We start from the raw sequence: 24,393 nt of genomic DNA, 5'->3' as shown, positions 1-24,393 counted from the left end.
GATTTTTTCAAGAATGTGGAAATTACAAGAGTGTTGAAAAAAAACGGTATCCGGAGCAGAATACAGAAAACCTTGTACTACAAAAGTTGTAGCAAATTGTGCCCTTAACACAATGGTCTGTAACTTTTTTGCTCCCAGATGCACCAATGTGGAGATTTTTTCAAGAATGTGCAAATTACAAGAGTGTTGAAAAAAAACGGTATCCGGAGCAGAATACAGAAAAACTTCTTAGTTTTTCTGTATTTTCTGTATTCCGGAGCAGAATACAGAAAAACTTCTTAGTTTTTCTGTATTCTGCTCCGAATACCGTTTTTTTTCAACACTCTTGTAATTTCCAGAGCAGAATACAGAAAAACTTCTTAGTTTTTCTGTATTTTCTGTATTCCGGAGCAGAATACAGAAAAACTTCTTAGTTTTTCTGTATTCTGCTCCGAATACCGTTTTTTTTCAACACTCTTGTAATTTCCACATTCTTGAAAAAATCTCCACATTGATGCATCTGGGAGCAAAAAAGTCACAGACCATTGTGTTAAGGGCACAATTTGCTACAACCTTTGTAGTAAAAGTTTTTCTGTATTCTGCTCCGGATACCGTTTTTTTTCAACACTCTTGTAATTTCCACATTCTTGAAAAAATCTCCACAATGGTGCAACTGGGAGCAAAAAAGTCACAGACCATTGTGTTAAGGGAACAATTTGCTACAACTTTTGTAGTAAAAGTTTTTCTGTATTCTGCTCCGGATACCGTTTTTTTTCAACACTCTTGTAATTTCCACATTCTTGAAAAAATCTCCACGATGGTGCATCTGGGAGCAAAAAAGTCACAGACCATTGTGTTAAGGGAACAATTTGCTACAACTTTTGTAGTAAAAGTTTTTCTGTATTCTGCTCGGGATACCGTTTTTTTTCAACACTCTTGTAATTTCCACATTCTTGAAAAAATCTCCACGATGGTGCATCTGGGAGCAAAAAAGTCACAGACCATTGTGTTAAGGGAACAATTTGCTACAACTTTTGTAGTAAATGTTTTTCTGTATTCTGCTCCGGATACCGTTTTTTTTCAACACTCTTGTAATTTCCACATTCTTGAAAAAATCTCCACAATGGTGCATCTGGGAGCAAAAAAGTTACAGACCATTGTGTTAAGGGCACAATTTACTACAACTTTTGTAGTAAAAGTTTTTCTGTATTCTGCTCCGGATACCGTTTTTTTTCAACACTCTTGTAATTTCCACATTCTTGAAAAAATCTCCACAATGGTGCATCTGGGAGCAAAAAAGTCACAGACCATTGTGTTAAGGGAACAATTTGCTACAACTTTTGTAGTAAAAGTTTTTCTGTATTCTGCTCCGAATACCGTTTTTTTTCAACACTCTTGTAATTTCCACATTCTTGAAAAAATCTCCACAATGGTGCAACTGGGAGCAAAAAAGTCACAGACCATTGTGTTAAGGGAACAATTTGCTACAACCTTTGTAGTAAAAGTTTTTCTGTATTCTGCTCCGGATACCGTTTTTTTCCAACACTCTTGTAATTTCCACATTCTTGAAAAAATCTCCACAATGGTGCAACTGGGAGCAAAAAAGTCACAGACCATTGTGTTAAGGGAACAATTTGCTACAACTTTTGTAGTAAAAGTTTTTCTGTATTCTGCTCCGGATACCGTTTTTTTTCAACACTCTTGTAATTTCCACATTCTTGAAAAAATCTCCACGATGGTGCATCTGGGAGCAAAAAAGTCACAGACCATTGTGTTAAGGGAACAATTTGCTACAACTTTTGTAGTAAAAGTTTTTCTGTATTCTGCTCCGAATACCGTTTTTTTTCAACACTCTTGTAATTTCCACATTCTTGAAAAAATCTCCATATTGATGCACCTGGGAGCAAAAAAGTCACAGACCATTGTGTTAAGGGAACAATTTGCTACAACTTTTGTAGTAAAAGTTTTTCTGTATTCTGCTCCGGATACCGTTTTTTTTCAACACTCTTGTAATTTCCACATTCTTGAAAAAATCTCCACAATGGTGCATCTGGGAGCAAAAAAGTTACAGACCATTGTGTTAAGGGCACAATTTACTACAACTTTTGTAGTAAAAGTTTTTCTGTATTCTGCTCCGAATACCGTTTTTTTTCAACACTCTTGTAATTTCCACATTCTTGAAAAAATCTCCACAATGGTGCATCTGGGAGCAAAAAAGTCACAGACCATTGTGTTAAGGGAACAATTTGCTACAACTTTTGTAGTAAAAGTTTTTCTGTATTCTGCTCCGGATACCGTTTTTTTTCAACACTCTTGTAATTTCCACATTCTTGAAAAAATCTCCACGATGGTGCATCTGGGAGCAAAAAAGTCACAGACCATTGTGTTAAGGGAACAATTTGCTACAACTTTTGTAGTAAAAGTTTTTCTGTATTCTGCTCCGAATACCGTTTTTTTTCAACACTCTTGTAATTTCCACATTCTTGAAAAAATCTCCATATTGATGCATCTGGGAGCAAAAAAGTTACAGACCATTGTGTTAAGGGCACAATTTACTACAACTTTTGTAGTAAAAGTTTTTCTGTATTCTGCTCCGAATACCGTTTTTTTTCAACACTCTTGTAATTTCCACATTCTTGAAAAAATCTCCACAATGGTGCATCTGGGAGCAAAAAAGTCACAGACCATTGTGTTAAGGGAACAATTTGCTACAACTTTTGTAGTAAAAGTTTTTCTGTATTCTGCTCCGGATACCGTTTTTTTTCAACACTCTTGTAATTTCCACATTCTTGAAAAAATCTCCACGATGGTGCATCTGGGAGCAAAAAAGTCACAGACCATTGTGTTAAGGGAACAATTTGCTACAACTTTTGTAGTAAAAGTTTTTCTGTATTCTGCTCCGAATACCGTTTTTTTTCAACACTCTTGTAATTTCCACATTCTTGAAAAAATCTCCATATTGATGCACCTGGGAGCAAAAAAGTCACAGACCATTGTGTTAAGGGAACAATTTGCTACAACTTTTGTAGTAAAAGTTTTTCTGTATTCTGCTCCGGATACCGTTTTTTTTCAACACTCTTGTAATTTCCACATTCTTGAAAAAATCTCCACAATGGTGCATCTGGGAGCAAAAAAGTTACAGACCATTGTGTTAAGGGCACAATTTACTACAACTTTTGTAGTAAAAGTTTTTCTGTATTCTGCTCCGAATACCGTTTTTTTTCAACACTCTTGTAATTTCCACATTCTTGAAAAAATCTCCACAATGGTGCATCTGGGAGCAAAAAAGTCACAGACCATTGTGTTAAGGGAACAATTTGCTACAACTTTTGTAGTAAAAGTTTTTCTGTATTCTGCTCCGGATACCGTTTTTTTTCAACACTCTTGTAATTTCCACATTCTTGAAAAAATCTCCACGATGGTGCATCTGGGAGCAAAAAAGTCACAGACCATTGTGTTAAGGGAACAATTTGCTACAACTTTTGTAGTAAAAGTTTTTCTGTATTCTGCTCCGAATACCGTTTTTTTTCAACACTCTTGTAATTTCCACATTCTTGAAAAAATCTCCATATTGATGCATCTGGGAGCAAAAAAGTTACAGACCATTGTGTTAAGGGCACAATTTACTACAACTTTTGTAGTAAAAGTTTTTCTGTATTCTGCTCCGAATACCGTTTTTTTTCAACACTCTTGTAATTTCCACATTCTTGAAAAAATCTCCACAATGGTGCATCTGGGAGCAAAAAAGTTACAGACCATTGTGTTAAGGGCACAATTTACTACAACTTTTGTAGTAAAAGTTTTTCTGTATTCTGCTCCGAATACCGTTTTTTTTCAACACTCTTGTAATTTCCACATTCTTGAAAAAATCTCCATATTGATGCACCTGGGAGCAAAAAAGTCACAGACCATTGTGTTAAGGGCACAATTTCCTACAACTTTTGTAGTAAAAGTTTTTCTGTATTCTGCTCCGGATACCGTTTTTTTTCAACACTCTTGTAATTTCCACATTCTTAAAAAAATCTCCACAATGGTGCATCTGGGAGCAAAAAAGTCACAGACCATTGTGTTAATGGAACAATTTGCTACAACTTTTGTAGTAAAAGTTTTTCTGTATTCTGCTCCGGATACCGTTTTTTTTCAACACTCTTGTAATTTCCACATTCTTGAAAAAATCTCCACGATGGTGCATCTGGGAGCAAAAAAGTCACAGACCATTGTGTTAAGGGAACAATTTGCTACAACTTTTGTAGTAAAAGTTTTTCTGTATTCTGCTCCGGATACCGTTTTTTTTCAACACTCTTGTAATTTCCACATTCTTGAAAAAATCTCCACAATGGTGCATCTGGGAGCAAAAAAGTTACAGACCATTGTGTTAAGGGCACAATTTACTACAACTTTTGAAGTAAAAGTTTTTCTGTATTCTGCTCCGAATACCGTTTTTTTTCAACACTCTTGTAATTTCCACATTCTTGAAAAAATCTCCACAATGGTGCATCTGGGAGCAAAAAAGTCACAGACCATTGTGTTAATGGAACAATTTGCTACAACTTTTGTAGTAAAAGTTTTTCTGTATTCTGCTCCGGATACCGTTTTTTTTCAACACTCTTGTAATTTCCACATTCTTGAAAAAATCTCCACGATGGTGCATCTGGGAGCAAAAAAGTCACAGACCATTGTGTTAAGGGAACAATTTGCTACAACTTTTGTAGTAAAAGTTTTTCTGTATTCTGCTCCGGATACCGTTTTTTTTCAACACTCTTGTAATTTCCACATTCTTGAAAAAATCTCCACAATGGTGCATCTGGGAGCAAAAAAGTCACGGACCATTGTGTTAAGGGCACAATTTGCTACAACCTTTGTAGTAAAAGTTTTTCTGTATTCTGCTCCGGATACCGTTTTTTTCAACACTCTTGTAATTTCCACATTCTTGAAAAAATCTCCACAATGGTGCAACTGGGAGCAAAAAAGTCACAGACCATTGTGTTAAGGGAACAATTTGCTACAACTTTTGTAGTAAAAGTTTTTCTGTATTCTGCTCGGGATACCGTTTTTTTTCAACACTCTTGTAATTTCCACATTCTTGAAAAAATCTCCACGATGGTGCATCTGGGAGCAAAAAAGTCACAGACCATTGTGTTAAGGGAACAATTTGCTACAACTTTTGTAGTAAATGTTTTTCTGTATTCTGCTCCGGATACCGTTTTTTTTCAACACTCTTGTAATTTCCACATTCTTGAAAAAATCTCCACAATGGTGCATCTGGGAGCAAAAAAGTTACAGACCATTGTGTTAAGGGCACAATTTACTACAACTTTTGTAGTAAAAGTTTTTCTGTATTCTGCTCCGAATACCGTTTTTTTTCAACACTCTTGTAATTTCCACATTCTTGAAAAAATCTCCATATTGATGCACCTGGGAGCAAAAAAGTCACAGACCATTGTGTTAAGGGAACAATTTGCTACAACTTTTGTAGTAAATGTTTTTCTGTATTCTGCTCCGGATACCGTTTTTTTTCAACACTCTTGTAATTTCCACATTCTTGAAAAAATCTCCACAATGGTGCATCTGGGAGCAAAAAAGTTACAGACCATTGTGTTAAGGGCACAATTTACTACAACTTTTGTAGTAAAAGTTTTTCTGTATTCTGCTCCGGATACCGTTTTTTTTCAACACTCTTGTAATTTCCACATTCTTGAAAAAATCTCCACAATGGTGCATCTGGGAGCAAAAAAGTCACAGACCATTGTGTTAAGGGAACAATTTGCTACAACTTTTGTAGTAAAAGTTTTTCTGTATTCTGCTCCGAATACCGTTTTTTTTCAACACTCTTGTAATTTCCACATTCTTGAAAAAATCTCCACAATGGTGCAACTGGGAGCAAAAAAGTCACAGACCATTGTGTTAAGGGAACAATTTGCTACAACCTTTGTAGTAAAAGTTTTTCTGTATTCTGCTCCGGATACCGTTTTTTTCCAACACTCTTGTAATTTCCACATTCTTGAAAAAATCTCCACAATGGTGCAACTGGGAGCAAAAAAGTCACAGACCATTGTGTTAAGGGAACAATTTGCTACAACTTTTGTAGTAAAAGTTTTTCTGTATTCTGCTCCGGATACCGTTTTTTTTCAACACTCTTGTAATTTCCACATTCTTGAAAAAATCTCCACGATGGTGCATCTGGGAGCAAAAAAGTCACAGACCATTGTGTTAAGGGAACAATTTGCTACAACTTTTGTAGTAAAAGTTTTTCTGTATTCTGCTCCGAATACCGTTTTTTTTCAACACTCTTGTAATTTCCACATTCTTGAAAAAATCTCCATATTGATGCACCTGGGAGCAAAAAAGTCACAGACCATTGTGTTAAGGGAACAATTTGCTACAACTTTTGTAGTAAAAGTTTTTCTGTATTCTGCTCCGGATACCGTTTTTTTTCAACACTCTTGTAATTTCCACATTCTTGAAAAAATCTCCACAATGGTGCATCTGGGAGCAAAAAAGTTACAGACCATTGTGTTAAGGGCACAATTTACTACAACTTTTGTAGTAAAAGTTTTTCTGTATTCTGCTCCGAATACCGTTTTTTTTCAACACTCTTGTAATTTCCACATTCTTGAAAAAATCTCCACAATGGTGCATCTGGGAGCAAAAAAGTCACAGACCATTGTGTTAAGGGAACAATTTGCTACAACTTTTGTAGTAAAAGTTTTTCTGTATTCTGCTCCGGATACCGTTTTTTTTCAACACTCTTGTAATTTCCACATTCTTGAAAAAATCTCCACAATGGTGCATCTGGGAGCAAAAAAGTCACAGACCATTGTGTTAAGGGAACAATTTGCTACAACTTTTGTAGTAAAAGTTTTTCTGTATTCTGCTCCGAATACCGTTTTTTTTCAACACTCTTGTAATTTCCACATTCTTGAAAAAATCTCCACAATGGTGCAACTGGGAGCAAAAAAGTCACAGACCATTGTGTTAAGGGAACAATTTGCTACAACTTTTGTAGTAAAAGTTTTTCTGTATTCTGCTCCGAATACCGTTTTTTTTCAACACTCTTGTAATTTCCACATTCTTGAAAAAATCTCCACAATGGTGCATCTGGGAGCAAAAAAGTCACAGACCATTGTGTTAAGGGAACAATTTGCTACAACTTTTGTAGTAAAAGTTTTTCTGTATTCTGCTCCGGATACCGTTTTTTTTCAACACTCTTGTAATTTCCACATTCTTGAAAAAATCTCCACGATGGTGCATCTGGGAGCAAAAAAGTCACAGACCATTGTGTTAAGGGAACAATTTGCTACAACTTTTGTAGTAAAAGTTTTTCTGTATTCTGCTCCGAATACCGTTTTTTTTCAACACTCTTGTAATTTCCACATTCTTGAAAAAATCTCCATATTGATGCATCTGGGAGCAAAAAAGTTACAGACCATTGTGTTAAGGGCACAATTTACTACAACTTTTGTAGTAAAAGTTTTTCTGTATTCTGCTCCGAATACCGTTTTTTTTCAACACTCTTGTAATTTCCACATTCTTGAAAAAATCTCCACAATGGTGCATCTGGGAGCAAAAAAGTCACAGACCATTGTGTTAAGGGAACAATTTGCTACAACTTTTGTAGTAAAAGTTTTTCTGTATTCTGCTCCGGATACCGTTTTTTTTCAACACTCTTGTAATTTCCACATTCTTGAAAAAATCTCCACGATGGTGCATCTGGGAGCAAAAAAGTCACAGACCATTGTGTTAAGGGAACAATTTGCTACAACTTTTGTAGTAAAAGTTTTTCTGTATTCTGCTCCGAATACCGTTTTTTTTCAACACTCTTGTAATTTCCACATTCTTGAAAAAATCTCCATATTGATGCATCTGGGAGCAAAAAAGTTACAGACCATTGTGTTAAGGGCACAATTTACTACAACTTTTGTAGTAAAAGTTTTTCTGTATTCTGCTCCGAATACCGTTTTTTTTCAACACTCTTGTAATTTCCACATTCTTGAAAAAATCTCCACAATGGTGCATCTGGGAGCAAAAAAGTTACAGACCATTGTGTTAAGGGCACAATTTACTACAACTTTTGTAGTAAAAGTTTTTCTGTATTCTGCTCCGAATACCGTTTTTTTTCAACACTCTTGTAATTTCCACATTCTTGAAAAAATCTCCATATTGATGCACCTGGGAGCAAAAAAGTCACAGACCATTGTGTTAAGGGCACAATTTCCTACAACTTTTGTAGTAAAAGTTTTTCTGTATTCTGCTCCGGATACCGTTTTTTTTCAACACTCTTGTAATTTCCACATTCTTAAAAAAATCTCCACAATGGTGCATCTGGGAGCAAAAAAGTCACAGACCATTGTGTTAATGGAACAATTTGCTACAACTTTTGTAGTAAAAGTTTTTCTGTATTCTGCTCCGGATACCGTTTTTTTTCAACACTCTTGTAATTTCCACATTCTTGAAAAAATCTCCACGATGGTGCATCTGGGAGCAAAAAAGTCACAGACCATTGTGTTAAGGGAACAATTTGCTACAACTTTTGTAGTAAAAGTTTTTCTGTATTCTGCTCCGGATACCGTTTTTTTTCAACACTCTTGTAATTTCCACATTCTTGAAAAAATCTCCACAATGGTGCATCTGGGAGCAAAAAAGTTACAGACCATTGTGTTAAGGGCACAATTTACTACAACTTTTGAAGTAAAAGTTTTTCTGTATTCTGCTCCGAATACCGTTTTTTTTCAACACTCTTGTAATTTCCACATTCTTGAAAAAATCTCCACAATGGTGCATCTGGGAGCAAAAAAGTCACAGACCATTGTGTTAATGGAACAATTTGCTACAACTTTTGTAGTAAAAGTTTTTCTGTATTCTGCTCCGGATACCGTTTTTTTTCAACACTCTTGTAATTTCCACATTCTTGAAAAAATCTCCACGATGGTGCATCTGGGAGCAAAAAAGTCACAGACCATTGTGTTAAGGGAACAATTTGCTACAACTTTTGTAGTAAAAGTTTTTCTGTATTCTGCTCCGGATACCGTTTTTTTTCAACACTCTTGTAATTTCCACATTCTTGAAAAAATCTCCACAATGGTGCATCTGGGAGCAAAAAAGTTACAGACCATTGTGTTAAGGGCACAATTTACTACAACTTTTGAAGTAAAAGTTTTTCTGTATTCTGCTCCGAATACCGTTTTTTTTCAACACTCTTGTAATTTCCACATTCTTGAAAAAATCTCCACAATGGTGCATCTGGGAGCAAAAAAGTCACAGACCATTGTGTTAATGGAAAAATTTGCTACAACTTTTGTAGTAAAAGTTTTTCTGTATTCTGCTCCGGATACCGTTTTTTTTCAACACTCTTGTAATTTCCACATTCTTGAAAAAATCTCCACGATGGTGCATCTGGGAGCAAAAAAGTCACAGACCATTGTGTTAAGGGAACAATTTGCTACAACTTTTGTAGTAAAAGTTTTTCTGTGTTCTGCTCCGGATACCGTTTTTTTTCAACACTCTTGTAATTTCCACATTCTTGAAAAAATCTCCACAATGGTGCATCTGGGAGCAAAAAAGTCACGGACCATTGTGTTAAGGGCACAATTTGCTACAACCTTTGTAGTAAAAGTTTTTCTGTATTCTGCTCCGGATACCGTTTTTTTTCAACACTCTTGTAATTTCCACATTCTTGAAAAAATCTCCACAATGGTGCAACTGGGAGCAAAAAAGTCACAGACCATTGTGTTAAGGGAACAATTTGCTACAACTTTTGTAGTAAAAGTTTTTCTGTATTCTGCTCGGGATACCGTTTTTTTTCAACACTCTTGTAATTTCCACATTCTTGAAAAAATCTCCACGATGGTGCATCTGGGAGCAAAAAAGTCACAGACCATTGTGTTAAGGGAACAATTTGCTACAACTTTTGTAGTAAAAGTTTTTCTGTATTCTGCTCCGGATACCGTTTTTTTTCAACACTCTTGTAATTTCCACATTCTTGAAAAAATCTCCACGATGGTGCATCTGGGAGCAAAAAAGTCACAGACCATTGTGTTAAGGGAACAATTTGCTACAACTTTTGTAGTAAAAGTTTTTCTGTATTCTGCTCCGAATACCGTTTTTTTTCAACACTCTTGTAATTTCCACATTCTTGAAAAAATCTCCATATTGATGCATCTGGGAGCAAAAAAGTTACAGACCATTGTGTTAAGGGCACAATTTACTACAACTTTTGTAGTAAAAGTTTTTCTGTATTCTGCTCCGAATACCGTTTTTTTTCAACACTCTTGTAATTTCCACATTCTTGAAAAAATCTCCACAATGGTGCATCTGGGAGCAAAAAAGTCACAGACCATTGTGTTAAGGGAACAATTTGCTACAACTTTTGTAGTAAAAGTTTTTCTGTATTCTGCTCCGGATACCGTTTTTTTTCAACACTCTTGTAATTTCCACATTCTTGAAAAAATCTCCACAATGGTGCATCTGGGAGCAAAAAAGTCACAGACCATTGTGTTAAGGGAACAATTTGCTACAACTTTTGTAGTAAAAGTTTTTCTGTATTCTGCTCCGAATACCGTTTTTTTTCAACACTCTTGTAATTTCCACATTCTTGAAAAAATCTCCACAATGGTGCAACTGGGAGCAAAAAAGTCACAGACCATTGTGTTAAGGGAACAATTTGCTACAACTTTTGTAGTAAAAGTTTTTCTGTATTCTGCTCCGAATACCGTTTTTTTTCAACACTCTTGTAATTTCCACATTCTTGAAAAAATCTCCACAATGGTGCATCTGGGAGCAAAAAAGTCACAGACCATTGTGTTAAGGGAACAATTTGCTACAACTTTTGTAGTAAAAGTTTTTCTGTATTCTGCTCCGGATACCGTTTTTTTTCAACACTCTTGTAATTTCCACATTCTTGAAAAAATCTCCACGATGGTGCATCTGGGAGCAAAAAAGTCACAGACCATTGTGTTAAGGGAACAATTTGCTACAACTTTTGTAGTAAAAGTTTTTCTGTATTCTGCTCCGAATACCGTTTTTTTTCAACACTCTTGTAATTTCCACATTCTTGAAAAAATCTCCATATTGATGCATCTGGGAGCAAAAAAGTTACAGACCATTGTGTTAAGGGCACAATTTACTACAACTTTTGTAGTAAAAGTTTTTCTGTATTCTGCTCCGAATACCGTTTTTTTTCAACACTCTTGTAATTTCCACATTCTTGAAAAAATCTCCACAATGGTGCATCTGGGAGCAAAAAAGTCACAGACCATTGTGTTAAGGGAACAATTTGCTACAACTTTTGTAGTAAAAGTTTTTCTGTATTCTGCTCCGGATACCGTTTTTTTTCAACACTCTTGTAATTTCCACATTCTTGAAAAAATCTCCACGATGGTGCATCTGGGAGCAAAAAAGTCACAGACCATTGTGTTAAGGGAACAATTTGCTACAACTTTTGTAGTAAAAGTTTTTCTGTATTCTGCTCCGAATACCGTTTTTTTTCAACACTCTTGTAATTTCCACATTCTTGAAAAAATCTCCATATTGATGCATCTGGGAGCAAAAAAGTTACAGACCATTGTGTTAAGGGCACAATTTACTACAACTTTTGTAGTAAAAGTTTTTCTGTATTCTGCTCCGAATACCGTTTTTTTTCAACACTCTTGTAATTTCCACATTCTTGAAAAAATCTCCACAATGGTGCATCTGGGAGCAAAAAAGTTACAGACCATTGTGTTAAGGGCACAATTTACTACAACTTTTGTAGTAAAAGTTTTTCTGTATTCTGCTCCGAATACCGTTTTTTTTCAACACTCTTGTAATTTCCACATTCTTGAAAAAATCTCCATATTGATGCACCTGGGAGCAAAAAAGTCACAGACCATTGTGTTAAGGGCACAATTTCCTACAACTTTTGTAGTAAAAGTTTTTCTGTATTCTGCTCCGGATACCGTTTTTTTTCAACACTCTTGTAATTTCCACATTCTTAAAAAAATCTCCACAATGGTGCATCTGGGAGCAAAAAAGTCACAGACCATTGTGTTAATGGAACAATTTGCTACAACTTTTGTAGTAAAAGTTTTTCTGTATTCTGCTCCGGATACCGTTTTTTTTCAACACTCTTGTAATTTCCACATTCTTGAAAAAATCTCCACGATGGTGCATCTGGGAGCAAAAAAGTCACAGACCATTGTGTTAAGGGAACAATTTGCTACAACTTTTGTAGTAAAAGTTTTTCTGTATTCTGCTCCGGATACCGTTTTTTTTCAACACTCTTGTAATTTCCACATTCTTGAAAAAATCTCCACAATGGTGCATCTGGGAGCAAAAAAGTTACAGACCATTGTGTTAAGGGCACAATTTACTACAACTTTTGAAGTAAAAGTTTTTCTGTATTCTGCTCCGAATACCGTTTTTTTTCAACACTCTTGTAATTTCCACATTCTTGAAAAAATCTCCACAATGGTGCATCTGGGAGCAAAAAAGTCACAGACCATTGTGTTAATGGAACAATTTGCTACAACTTTTGTAGTAAAAGTTTTTCTGTATTCTGCTCCGGATACCGTTTTTTTTCAACACTCTTGTAATTTCCACATTCTTGAAAAAATCTCCACGATGGTGCATCTGGGAGCAAAAAAGTCACAGACCATTGTGTTAAGGGAACAATTTGCTACAACTTTTGTAGTAAAAGTTTTTCTGTATTCTGCTCCGGATACCGTTTTTTTTCAACACTCTTGTAATTTCCACATTCTTGAAAAAATCTCCACAATGGTGCATCTGGGAGCAAAAAAGTTACAGACCATTGTGTTAAGGGCACAATTTACTACAACTTTTGAAGTAAAAGTTTTTCTGTATTCTGCTCCGAATACCGTTTTTTTTCAACACTCTTGTAATTTCCACATTCTTGAAAAAATCTCCACAATGGTGCATCTGGGAGCAAAAAAGTCACAGACCATTGTGTTAATGGAAAAATTTGCTACAACTTTTGTAGTAAAAGTTTTTCTGTATTCTGCTCCGGATACCGTTTTTTTTCAACACTCTTGTAATTTCCACATTCTTGAAAAAATCTCCACGATGGTGCATCTGGGAGCAAAAAAGTCACAGACCATTGTGTTAAGGGAACAATTTGCTACAACTTTTGTAGTAAAAGTTTTTCTGTATTCTGCTCCGGATACCGTTTTTTTTCAACACTCTTGTAATTTCCACATTCTTGAAAAAATCTCCACAATGGTGCATCTGGGAGCAAAAAAGTCACGGACCATTGTGTTAAGGGCACAATTTGCTACAACCTTTGTAGTAAAAGTTTTTCTGTATTCTGCTCCGGATACCGTTTTTTTTCAACACTCTTGTAATTTCCACATTCTTGAAAAAATCTCCACAATGGTGCAACTGGGAGCAAAAAAGTCACAGACCATTGTGTTAAGGGAACAATTTGCTACAACTTTTGTAGTAAAAGTTTTTCTGTATTCTGCTCGGGATACCGTTTTTTTTCAACACTCTTGTAATTTCCACATTCTTGAAAAAATCTCCACGATGGTGCATCTGGGAGCAAAAAAGTCACAGACCATTGTGTTAAGGGAACAATTTGCTACAACTTTTGTAGTAAATGTTTTTCTGTATTCTGCTCCGGATACCGTTTTTTTTCAACACTCTTGTAATTTCCACATTCTTGAAAAAATCTCCACAATGGTGCATCTGGGAGCAAAAAAGTTACAGACCATTGTGTTAAGGGCACAATTTACTACAACTTTTGTAGTAAAAGTTTTTCTGTATTCTGCTCCGAATACCGTTTTTTTTCAACACTCTTGTAATTTCCACATTCTTGAAAAAATCTCCATATTGATGCACCTGGGAGCAAAAAAGTCACAGACCATTGTGTTAAGGGCACAATTTCCTACAACTTTTGTAGTAAAAGTTTTTCTGTATTCTGCTCCGGATACCGTTTTTTTTCAACACTCTTGTAATTTCCACATTCTTAAAAAAATCTCCACAATGGTGCATCTGGGAGCAAAAAAGTCACAGACCATTGTGTTAATGGAACAATTTGCTACAACTTTTGTAGTAAAAGTTTTTCTGTATTCTGCTCCGGATACCGTTTTTTTTCAACACTCTTGTAATTTCCACATTCTTGAAAAAATCTCCACGATGGTGCATCTGGGAGCAAAAAAGTCACAGACCATTGTGTTAAGGGAACAATTTGCTACAACTTTTGTAGTAAAAGTTTTTCTGTATTCTGCTCCGGATACCGTTTTTTTTCAACACTCTTGTAATTTCCACATTCTTGAAAAAATCTCCACAATGGTGCATCTGGGAGCAAAAAAGTTACAGACCATTGTGTTAAGGGCACAATTTACTACAACTTTTGAAGTAAAAGTTTTTCTGTATTCTGCTCCGAATACCGTTTTTTTTCAACACTCTTGTAATTTCCACATTCTTGAAAAAATCTCCACAATGGTGCATCTGGGAGCAAAAAAGTCACAGACCATTGTGTTAATGGAACAATTTGCTACAACTTTTGTAGTAAAAGTTTTTCTGTATTCTGCTCCGGATACCGTTTTTTTTCAACACTCTTGTAATTTCCACATTCTTGAAAAAATCTCCACGATGGTGCATCTGGGAGCAAAAAAGTCACAGACCATTGTGTTAAGGGAACAATTTGCTACAACTTTTGTAGTAAAAGTTTTTCTGTATTCTGCTCCGGATACCGTTTTTTTTCAACACTCTTGTAATTTCCACATTCTTGAAAAAATCTCCACAATGGTGCATCTGGGAGCAAAAAAGTCACGGACCATTGTGTTAAGGGCACAATTTGCTACAACCTTTGTAGTAAAAGTTTTTCTGTATTCTGCTCCGGATACCGTTTTTTTTCAACACTCTTGTAATTTCCACATTCTTGAAAAAATCTCCACAATGGTGCATCTGGGAGCAAAAAAGTCACAGACCATTGTGTTAATGGAACAATTTGCTACAACTTTTGTAGTAAAAGTTTTTCTGTATTCTGCTCCGGATACCGTTTTTTTTCAACACTCTTGTAATTTCCACATTCTTGAAAAAATCTCCACAATGGTGCATCTGGGAGCAAAAAAGTCACAGACCATTGTGTTAAGGGAACAATTTGCTACAACTTTTGTAGTAAAAGTTTTTCTGTATTCTGCTCCGAATACCGTTTTTTTTCAACACTCTTGTAATTTCCACATTCTTGAAAAAATCTCCACAATGGTGCAACTGGGAGCAAGAAAGTCACAGACCATTGTGTTAAGGGAACAATTTGCTACAACTTTTGTAGTAAAAGTTTTTCTGTATTCTGCTCCGAATACCGTTTTTTTTCAACACTCTTGTAATTTCCACATTCTTGAAAAAATCTCCACAATGGTGCATCTGGGAGCAAAAAAGTCACAGACCATTGTGTTAAGGGAACAATTTGCTACAACTTTTGTAGTAAAAGTTTTTCTGTATTCTGCTCCGGATACCGTTTTTTTTCAACACTCTTGTAATTTCCACATTCTTGAAAAAATCTCCACGATGGTGCATCTGGGAGCAAAAAAGTCACAGACCATTGTGTTAAGGGAACAATTTGCTACAACTTTTGTAGTAAAAGTTTTTCTGTATTCTGCTCCGAATACCGTTTTTTTTCAACACTCTTGTAATTTCCACATTCTTGAAAAAATCTCCACGATGGTGCATCTGGGAGCAAAAAAGTCACAGACCATTGTGTTAAGGGAACAATTTGCTACAACTTTTGTAGTAAAAGTTTTTCTGTATTCTGCTCCGGATACCGTTTTTTTTCAACACTCTTGTAATTTCCACATTCTTGAAAAAATCTCCACAATGGTGCATCTGGGAGCAAAAAAGTTACAGACCATTGTGTTAAGGGCACAATTTACTACAACTTTTGAAGTAAAAGTTTTTCTGTATTCTGCTCCGAATACCGTTTTTTTTCAACACTCTTGTAATTTCCACATTCTTGAAAAAATCTCCACAATGGTGCATCTGGGAGCAAAAAAGTCACAGACCATTGTGTTAATGGAACAATTTGCTACAACTTTTGTAGTAAAAGTTTTTCTGTATTCTGCTCCGTATACCGTTTTTTTTCAACACTCTTGTAATTTCCACATTCTTGAAAAAATCTCCACGATGGTGCATCTGGGAGCAAAAAAGTCACAGACCATTGTGTTAAGGGAACAATTTGCTACAACTTTTGTAGTAAAAGTTTTTCTGTATTCTGCTCCGGATACCGTTTTTTTTCAACACTCTTGTAATTTCCACATTCTTGAAAAAATCTCCACAATGGTGCATCTGGGAGCAAAAAAGTCACGGACCATTGTGTTAAGGGCACAATTTGCTACAACCTTTGTAGTAAAAGTTTTTCTGTATTCTGCTCCGGATACCGTTTTTTTTCAACACTCTTGTAATTTCCACATTCTTGAAAAAATCTCCACAATGGTGCAACTGGGAGCAAAAAAGTCACAGACCATTGTGTTAAGGGAACAATTTGCTACAACTTTTGTAGTAAAAGTTTTTCTGTATTCTGCTCCGAATACCGTTTTTTTTCAACACTCTTGTAATTTCCACATTCTTGAAAAAATCTCCATATTGATGCACCTGGGAGCAAAAAAGTCACAGACCATTGTGTTAAGGGCACAATTTCCTACAACTTTTGTAGTAAAAGTTTTTCTGTATTCTGCTCCGGATACCGTTTTTTTTCAACACTCTTGTAATTTCCACATTCTTGAAAAAATCTCCACGATGGTGCATCTGGGAGCAAAAAAGTCACAGACCATTGTGTTAAGGGCACAATTTCCTACAACTTTTGTAGTAAAAGTTTTTCTGTATTCTGCTCCGAATACCGTTTTTTTTCAACACTCTTGTAATTTCCACATTCTTGAAAAAATCTCCACGATGGTGCATCTGGGAGCAAAAAAGTCACAGACCATTGTGTTAAGGGAACAATTTGCTACAACTTTTGTAGTAAAAGTTTTTCTGTATTCTGCTCCGGATACCGTTTTTTTTCAACACTCTTGTAATTTCCACATTCTTGAAAAAATCTCCACAATGGTGCATCTGGGAGCAAAAAAGTTACAGACCATTGTGTTAAGGGCACAATTTACTACAACTTTTGAAGTAAAAGTTTTTCTGTATTCTGCTCCGAATACCGTTTTTTTTCAACACTCTTGTAATTTCCACATTCTTGAAAAAATCTCCACAATGGTGCATCTGGGAGCAAAAAAGTCACAGACCATTGTGTTAATGGAACAATTTGCTACAACTTTTGTAGTAAAAGTTTTTCTGTATTCTGCTCCGTATACCGTTTTTTTTCAACACTCTTGTAATTTCCACATTCTTGAAAAAATCTCCACGATGGTGCATCTGGGAGCAAAAAAGTCACAGACCATTGTGTTAAGGGAACAATTTGCTACAACTTTTGTAGTAAAAGTTTTTCTGTATTCTGCTCCGGATACCGTTTTTTTTCAACACTCTTGTAATTTCCACATTCTTGAAAAAATCTCCACAATGGTGCATCTGGGAGCAAAAAAGTCACGGACCATTGTGTTAAGGGCACAATTTGCTACAACCTTTGTAGTAAAAGTTTTTCTGTATTCTGCTCCGGATACCGTTTTTTTTCAACACTCTTGTAATTTCCACATTCTTGAAAAAATCTCCACAATGGTGCAACTGGGAGCAAAAAAGTCACAGACCATTGTGTTAAGGGAACAATTTGCTACAACTTTTGTAGTAAAAGTTTTTCTGTATTCTGCTCCGAATACCGTTTTTTTTCAACACTCTTGTAATTTCCACATTCTTGAAAAAATCTCCATATTGATGCACCTGGGAGCAAAAAAGTCACAGACCATTGTGTTAAGGGCACAATTTCCTACAACTTTTGTAGTAAAAGTTTTTCTGTATTCTGCTCCGGATACCGTTTTTTTTCAACACTCTTGTAATTTCCACATTCTTAAAAAAATCTCCACAATGGTGCATCTGGGAGCAAAAAAGTCACAGACCATTGTGTTAATGGAACAATTTGCTACAACTTTTGTAGTAAAAGTTTTTCTGTATTCTGCTCCGGATACCGTTTTTTTTCAACACTCTTGTAATTTCCACATTCTTGAAAAAATCTCCACGATGGTGCATCTGGGAGCAAAAAAGTCACAGACCATTGTGTTAAGGGAACAATTTGCTACAACTTTTGTAGTAAAAGTTTTTCTGTATTCTGCTCCGGATACCGTTTTTTTTCAACACTCTTGTAATTTCCACATTCTTGAAAAAATCTCCATATTGATGCACCTGGGAGCAAAAAAGTCACAGACCATTGTGTTAAGGGCACAATTTCCTACAACTTTTGTAGTAAAAGTTTTTCTGTATTCTGCTCCGGATACCTTTTTTTTCAACACTCTTGTAATTTCCACATTCTTAAAAAAATCTCCACAATGGTGCATCTGGGAGCAAAAAAGTCACAGACCATTGTGTTAATGGAACAATTTGCTACAACTTTTGTAGTAAAAGTTTTTCTGTATTCTGCTCCGGATACCGTTTTTTTTCAACACTCTTGTAATTTCCACATTCTTGAAAAAATCTCCACGATGGTGCATCTGGGAGCAAAAAAGTCACAGACCATTGTGTTAAGGGAACAATTTGCTACAACTTTTGTAGTAAAAGTTTTTCTGTATTCTGCTCCGGATACCGTTTTTTTTCAACACTCTTGTAATTTCCACATTCTTGAAAAAATCTCCACAATGGTGCATCTGGGAGCAAAAAAGTTACAGACCATTGTGTTAAGGGCACAATTTACTACAACTTTTGAAGTAAAAGTTTTTCTGTATTCTGCTCCGAATACCGTTTTTTTTCAACACTCTTGTAATTTCCACATTCTTGAAAAAATCTCCACAATGGTGCATCTGGGAGCAAAAAAGTCACAGACCATTGTGTTAATGGAACAATTTGCTACAACTTTTGTAGTAAAAGTTTTTCTGTATTCTGCTCCGGATACCGTTTTTTTTCAACACTCTTGTAATTTCCACATTCTTGAAAAAATCTCCACGATGGTGCATCTGGGAGCAAAAAAGTCACAGACCATTGTGTTAAGGGAACAATTTGCTACAACTTTTGTAGTAAAAGTTTTTCTGTATTCTGCTCCGGATACCGTTTTTTTTCAACACTCTTGTAATTTCCACATTCTTGAAAAAATCTCCACAATGGTGCATCTGGGAGCAAAAAAGTCACGGACCATTGTGTTAAGGGCACAATTTGCTACAACCTTTGTAGTAAAAGTTTTTCTGTATTCTGCTCCGGATACCGTTTTTTTTCAACACTCTTGTAATTTCCACATTCTTGAAAAAATCTCCACAATGGTGCATCTGGGAGCAAAAAAGTCACAGACCATTGTGTTAATGGAACAATTTGCTACAACTTTTGTAGTAAAAGTTTTTCTGTATTCTGCTCCGGATACCGTTTTTTTTCAACACTCTTGTAATTTCCACATTCTTGAAAAAATCTCCACAATGGTGCATCTGGGAGCAAAAAAGTCACAGACCATTGTGTTAAGGGAACAATTTGCTACAACTTTTGTAGTAAAAGTTTTTCTGTATTCTGCTCCGAATACCGTTTTTTTTCAACACTCTTGTAATTTCCACATTCTTGAAAAAATCTCCACAATGGTGCAACTGGGAGCAAAAAAGTCACAGACCATTGTGTTAAGGGAACAATTTGCTACAACTTTTGTAGTAAAAGTTTTTCTGTATTCTGCTCCGAATACCGTTTTTTTTCAACACTCTTGTAATTTCCACATTCTTGAAAAAATCTCCACAATGGTGCATCTGGGAGCAAAAAAGTCACAGACCATTGTGTTAAGGGAACAATTTGCTACAACTTTTGTAGTAAAAGTTTTTCTGTATTCTGCTCCGGATACCGTTTTTTTTCAACACTCTTGTAATTTCCACATTCTTGAAAAAATCTCCACGATGGTGCATCTGGGAGCAAAAAAGTCACAGACCATTGTGTTAAGGGAACAATTTGCTACAACTTTTGTAGTAAAAGTTTTTCTGTATTCTGCTCCGAATACCGTTTTTTTCAACACTCTTGTAATTTCCACATTCTTGAAAAAATCTCCACGATGGTGCATCTGGGAGCAAAAAAGTCACAGACCATTGTGTTAAGGGAACAATTTGCTACAACTTTTGTAGTAAATGTTTTTCTGTATTCTGCTCCGGATACCGTTTTTTTTCAACACTCTTGTAATTTCCACATTCTTGAAAAAATCTCCACAATGGTGCATCTGGGAGCAAAAAAGTTACAGACCATTGTGTTAAGGGCACAATTTACTACAACTTTTGTAGTAAAAGTTTTTCTGTATTCTGCTCCGAATACCGTTTTTTTTCAACACTCTTGTAATTTCCACATTCTTGAAAAAATCTCCACAATGGTGCATCTGGGAGCAAAAAAGTTACAGACCATTGTGTTAAGGGCACAATTTACTACAACTTTTGTAGTAAAAGTTTTTCTGTATTCTGCTCCGAATACCGTTTTTTTTCAACACTCTTGTAATTTCCACATTCTTGAAAAAATCTCCATATTGATGCACCTGGGAGCAAAAAAGTCACAGACCATTGTGTTAAGGGCACAATTTCCTACAACTTTTGTAGTAAAAGTTTTTCTGTATTCTGCTCCGGATACCGTTTTTTTTCAACACTCTTGTAATTTCCACATTCTTGAAAAAATCTCCACAATGGTGCATCTGGGAGCAAAAAAGTTACAGACCATTGTGTTAAGGGCACAATTTACTACAACTTTTGTAGTAAAAGTTTTTCTGTATTCTGCTCCGAATACCGTTTTTTTTCAACACTCTTGTAATTTCCACATTCTTAAAAAATCTCCACAATGGTGCATCTGGGAGCAAAAAAGTCACAGACCATTGTGTTAAGGGAACAATTTGCTACAACTTTTGTAGTAAAAGTTTTTCTGTATTCTGCTCCGGATACCGTTTTTTTTCAACACTCTTGTAATTTCCACATTCTTGAAAAAATCTCCACGATGGTGCATCTGGGAGCAAAAAAGTCACAGACCATTGTGTTAAGGGAACAATTTGCTACAACTTTTGTAGTAAAAGTTTTTCTGTATTCTGCTCCGAATACCGTTTTTTTTCAACACTCTTGTAATTTCCACATTCTTGAAAAAATCTCCACAATGGTGCATCTGGGAGCAAAAAAGTTACAGACCATTGTGTTAATGGAACAATTTGCTACAACTTTTGTAGTAAAAGTTTTTCTGTATTCTGCTCCGGATACCGTTTTTTTTCAACACTCTTGTAATTTCCACATTCTTGAAAAAATCTCCACAATGGTGCATCTGGGAGCAAAAAAGTCACAGACCATTGTGTTAAGGGAACAATTTGCTACAACTTTTGTAGTAAAAGTTTTTCTGTATTCTGCTCCGAATACCGTTTTTTTTCAACACTCTTGTAATTTCCACATTCTTGAAAAAATCTCCACAATGGTGCAACTGGGAGCAAAAAAGTCACAGACCATTGTGTTAAGGGAACAATTTGCTACAACTTTTGTAGTAAAAGTTTTTCTGTATTCTGCTCCGAATACCGTTTTTTTTCAACACTCTTGTAATTTCCACATTCTTGAAAAAATCTCCACAATGGTGCATCTGGGAGCAAAAAAGTCACAGACCATTGTGTTAAGGGAACAATTTGCTACAACTTTTGTAGTAAAAGTTTTTCTGTATTCTGCTCCGGATACCGTTTTTTTTCAACACTCTTGTAATTTCCACATTCTTGAAAAAATCTCCACGATGGTGCATCTGGGAGCAAAAAAGTCACAGACCATTGTGTTAAGGAAACAATTTGCTACAACTTTTGTAGTAAAAGTTTTTCTGTATTCTGCTCCGAATACCGTTTTTTTTCAACACTCTTGTAATTTCCACATTCTTGAAAAAATCTCCACGATGGTGCATCTGGGAGCAAAAAAGTCACAGACCATTGTGTTAAGGGAACAATTTGCTACAACTTTTGTAGTAAATGTTTTTCTGTATTCTGCTCCGGATACCGTTTTTTTTCAACACTCTTGTAATTTCCACATTCTTGAAAAAATCTCCACAATGGTGCATCTGGGAGCAAAAAAGTTACAGACCATTGTGTTAAGGGCACAATTTACTACAACTTTTGTAGTAAAAGTTTTTCTGTATTCTGCTCCGAATACCGTTTTTTTTCAACACTCTTGTAATTTCCACATTCTTGAAAAAATCTCCATATTGATGCACCTGGGAGCAAAAAAGTCACAGACCATTGTGTTAAGGGCACAATTTCCTACAACTTTTGTAGTAAAAGTTTTTCTGTATTCTGCTCCGGATACCGTTTTTTTTCAACACTCTTGTAATTTCCACATTCTTAAAAAAATCTCCACAATGGTGCATCTGGGAGCAAAAAAGTCACAGACCATTGTGTTAATGGAACAATTTGCTACAACTTTTGTAGTAAAAGTTTTTCTGTATTCTGCTCCGGATACCGTTTTTTTTCAACACTCTTGTAATTTCCACATTCTTGAAAAAATCTCCACGATGGTGCATCTGGGAGCAAAAAAGTCACAGACCATTGTGTTAAGGGAACAATTTGCTACAACTTTTGTAGTAAAAGTTTTTCTGTATTCTGCTCCGGATACCGTTTTTTTTCAACACTCTTGTAATTTCCACATTCTTGAAAAAATCTCCACAATGGTGCATCTGGGAGCAAAAAAGTCACGGACCATTGTGTTAAGGGCACAATTTGCTACAACCTTTGTAGTAAAAGTTTTTCTGTATTCTGCTCCGGATACCGTTTTTTTTCAACACTCTTGTAATTTCCACATTCTTGAAAAAATCTCCACAATGGTGCATCTGGGAGCAAAAAAGTCACAGACCATTGTGTTAATGGAACAATTTGCTACAACTTTTGTAGTAAAAGTTTTTCTGTATTCTGCTCCGGATACCGTTTTTTTTCAACACTCTTGTAATTTCCACATTCTTGAAAAAATCTCCACAATGGTGCATCTGGGAGCAAAAAAGTCACAGACCATTGTGTTAAGGGAACAATTTGCTACAACTTTTGTAGTAAAAGTTTTTCTGTATTCTGCTCCGAATACCGTTTTTTTTCAACACACTTGTAATTTCCACATTCTTGAAAAAATCTCCACAATGGTGCAACTGGGAGCAAAAAAGTCACAGACCATTGTGTTAAGGGAACAATTTGCTACAACTTTTGTAGTAAAAGTTTTTCTGTATTCTGCTCCGAATACCGTTTTTTTTCAACACTCTTGTAATTTCCACATTCTTGAAAAAATCTCCACAATGGTGCATCTGGGAGCAAAAAAGTCACAGACCATTGTGTTAAGGGAACAATTTGCTACAACTTTTGTAGTAAAAGTTTTTCTGTATTCTGCTCCGGATACCGTTTTTTTTCAACACTCTTGTAATTTCCACATTCTTGAAAAAATCTCCACGATGGTGCATCTGGGAGCAAAAAAGTCACAGACCATTGTGTTAAGGGAACAATTTGCTACAACTTTTGTAGTAAAAGTTTTTCTGTATTCTGCTCCGAATACCGTTTTTTTTCAACACTCTTGTAATTTCCACATTCTTGAAAAAATCTCCACGATGGTGCATCTGGGAGCAAAAAAGTCACAGACCATTGTGTTAAGGGAACAATTTGCTACAACTTTTGTAGTAAATGTTTTTCTGTATTCTGCTCCGGATACCGTTTTTTTTCAACACTCTTGTAATTTCCACATTCTTGAAAAAATCTCCACAATGGTGCATCTGGGAGCAAAAAAGTTACAGACCATTGTGTTAAGGGCACAATTTACTACAACTTTTGTAGTAAAAGTTTTTCTGTATTCTGCTCCGAATACCGTTTTTTTTCAACACTCTTGTAATTTCCACATTCTTAAAAAATCTCCACAATGGTGCATCTGGGAGCAAAAAAGTCACAGACCATTGTGTTAAGGGAACAATTTGCTACAACTTTTGTAGTAAAAGTTTTTCTGTATTCTGCTCCGGATACCGTTTTTTTTCAACACTCTTGTAATTTCCACATTCTTGAAAAAATCTCCACGATGGTGCATCTGGGAGCAAAAAAGTCACAGACCATTGTGTTAAGGGAACAATTTGCTACAACTTTTGTAGTAAAAGTTTTTCTGTATTCTGCTCCGAATACCGTTTTTTTTCAACACTCTTGTAATTTCCACATTCTTGAAAAAATCTCCACAATGGTGCATCTGGGAGCAAAAAAGTTACAGACCATTGTGTTAATGGAACAATTTGCTACAACTTTTGTAGTAAAAGTTTTTCTGTATTCTGCTCCGGATACCGTTTTTTTTCAACACTCTTGTAATTTCCACATTCTTGAAAAAATCTCCACAATGGTGCATCTGGGAGCAAAAAAGTCACAGACCATTGTGT

Source organism: Onthophagus taurus, chromosome 10 (assembly GCF_036711975.1).
Source record: "Onthophagus taurus isolate NC chromosome 10, IU_Otau_3.0, whole genome shotgun sequence".
Taxonomy (NCBI): domain Eukaryota; kingdom Metazoa; phylum Arthropoda; class Insecta; order Coleoptera; family Scarabaeidae; genus Onthophagus; species Onthophagus taurus.
This window is presented reverse-complemented; position numbering follows the sequence as displayed.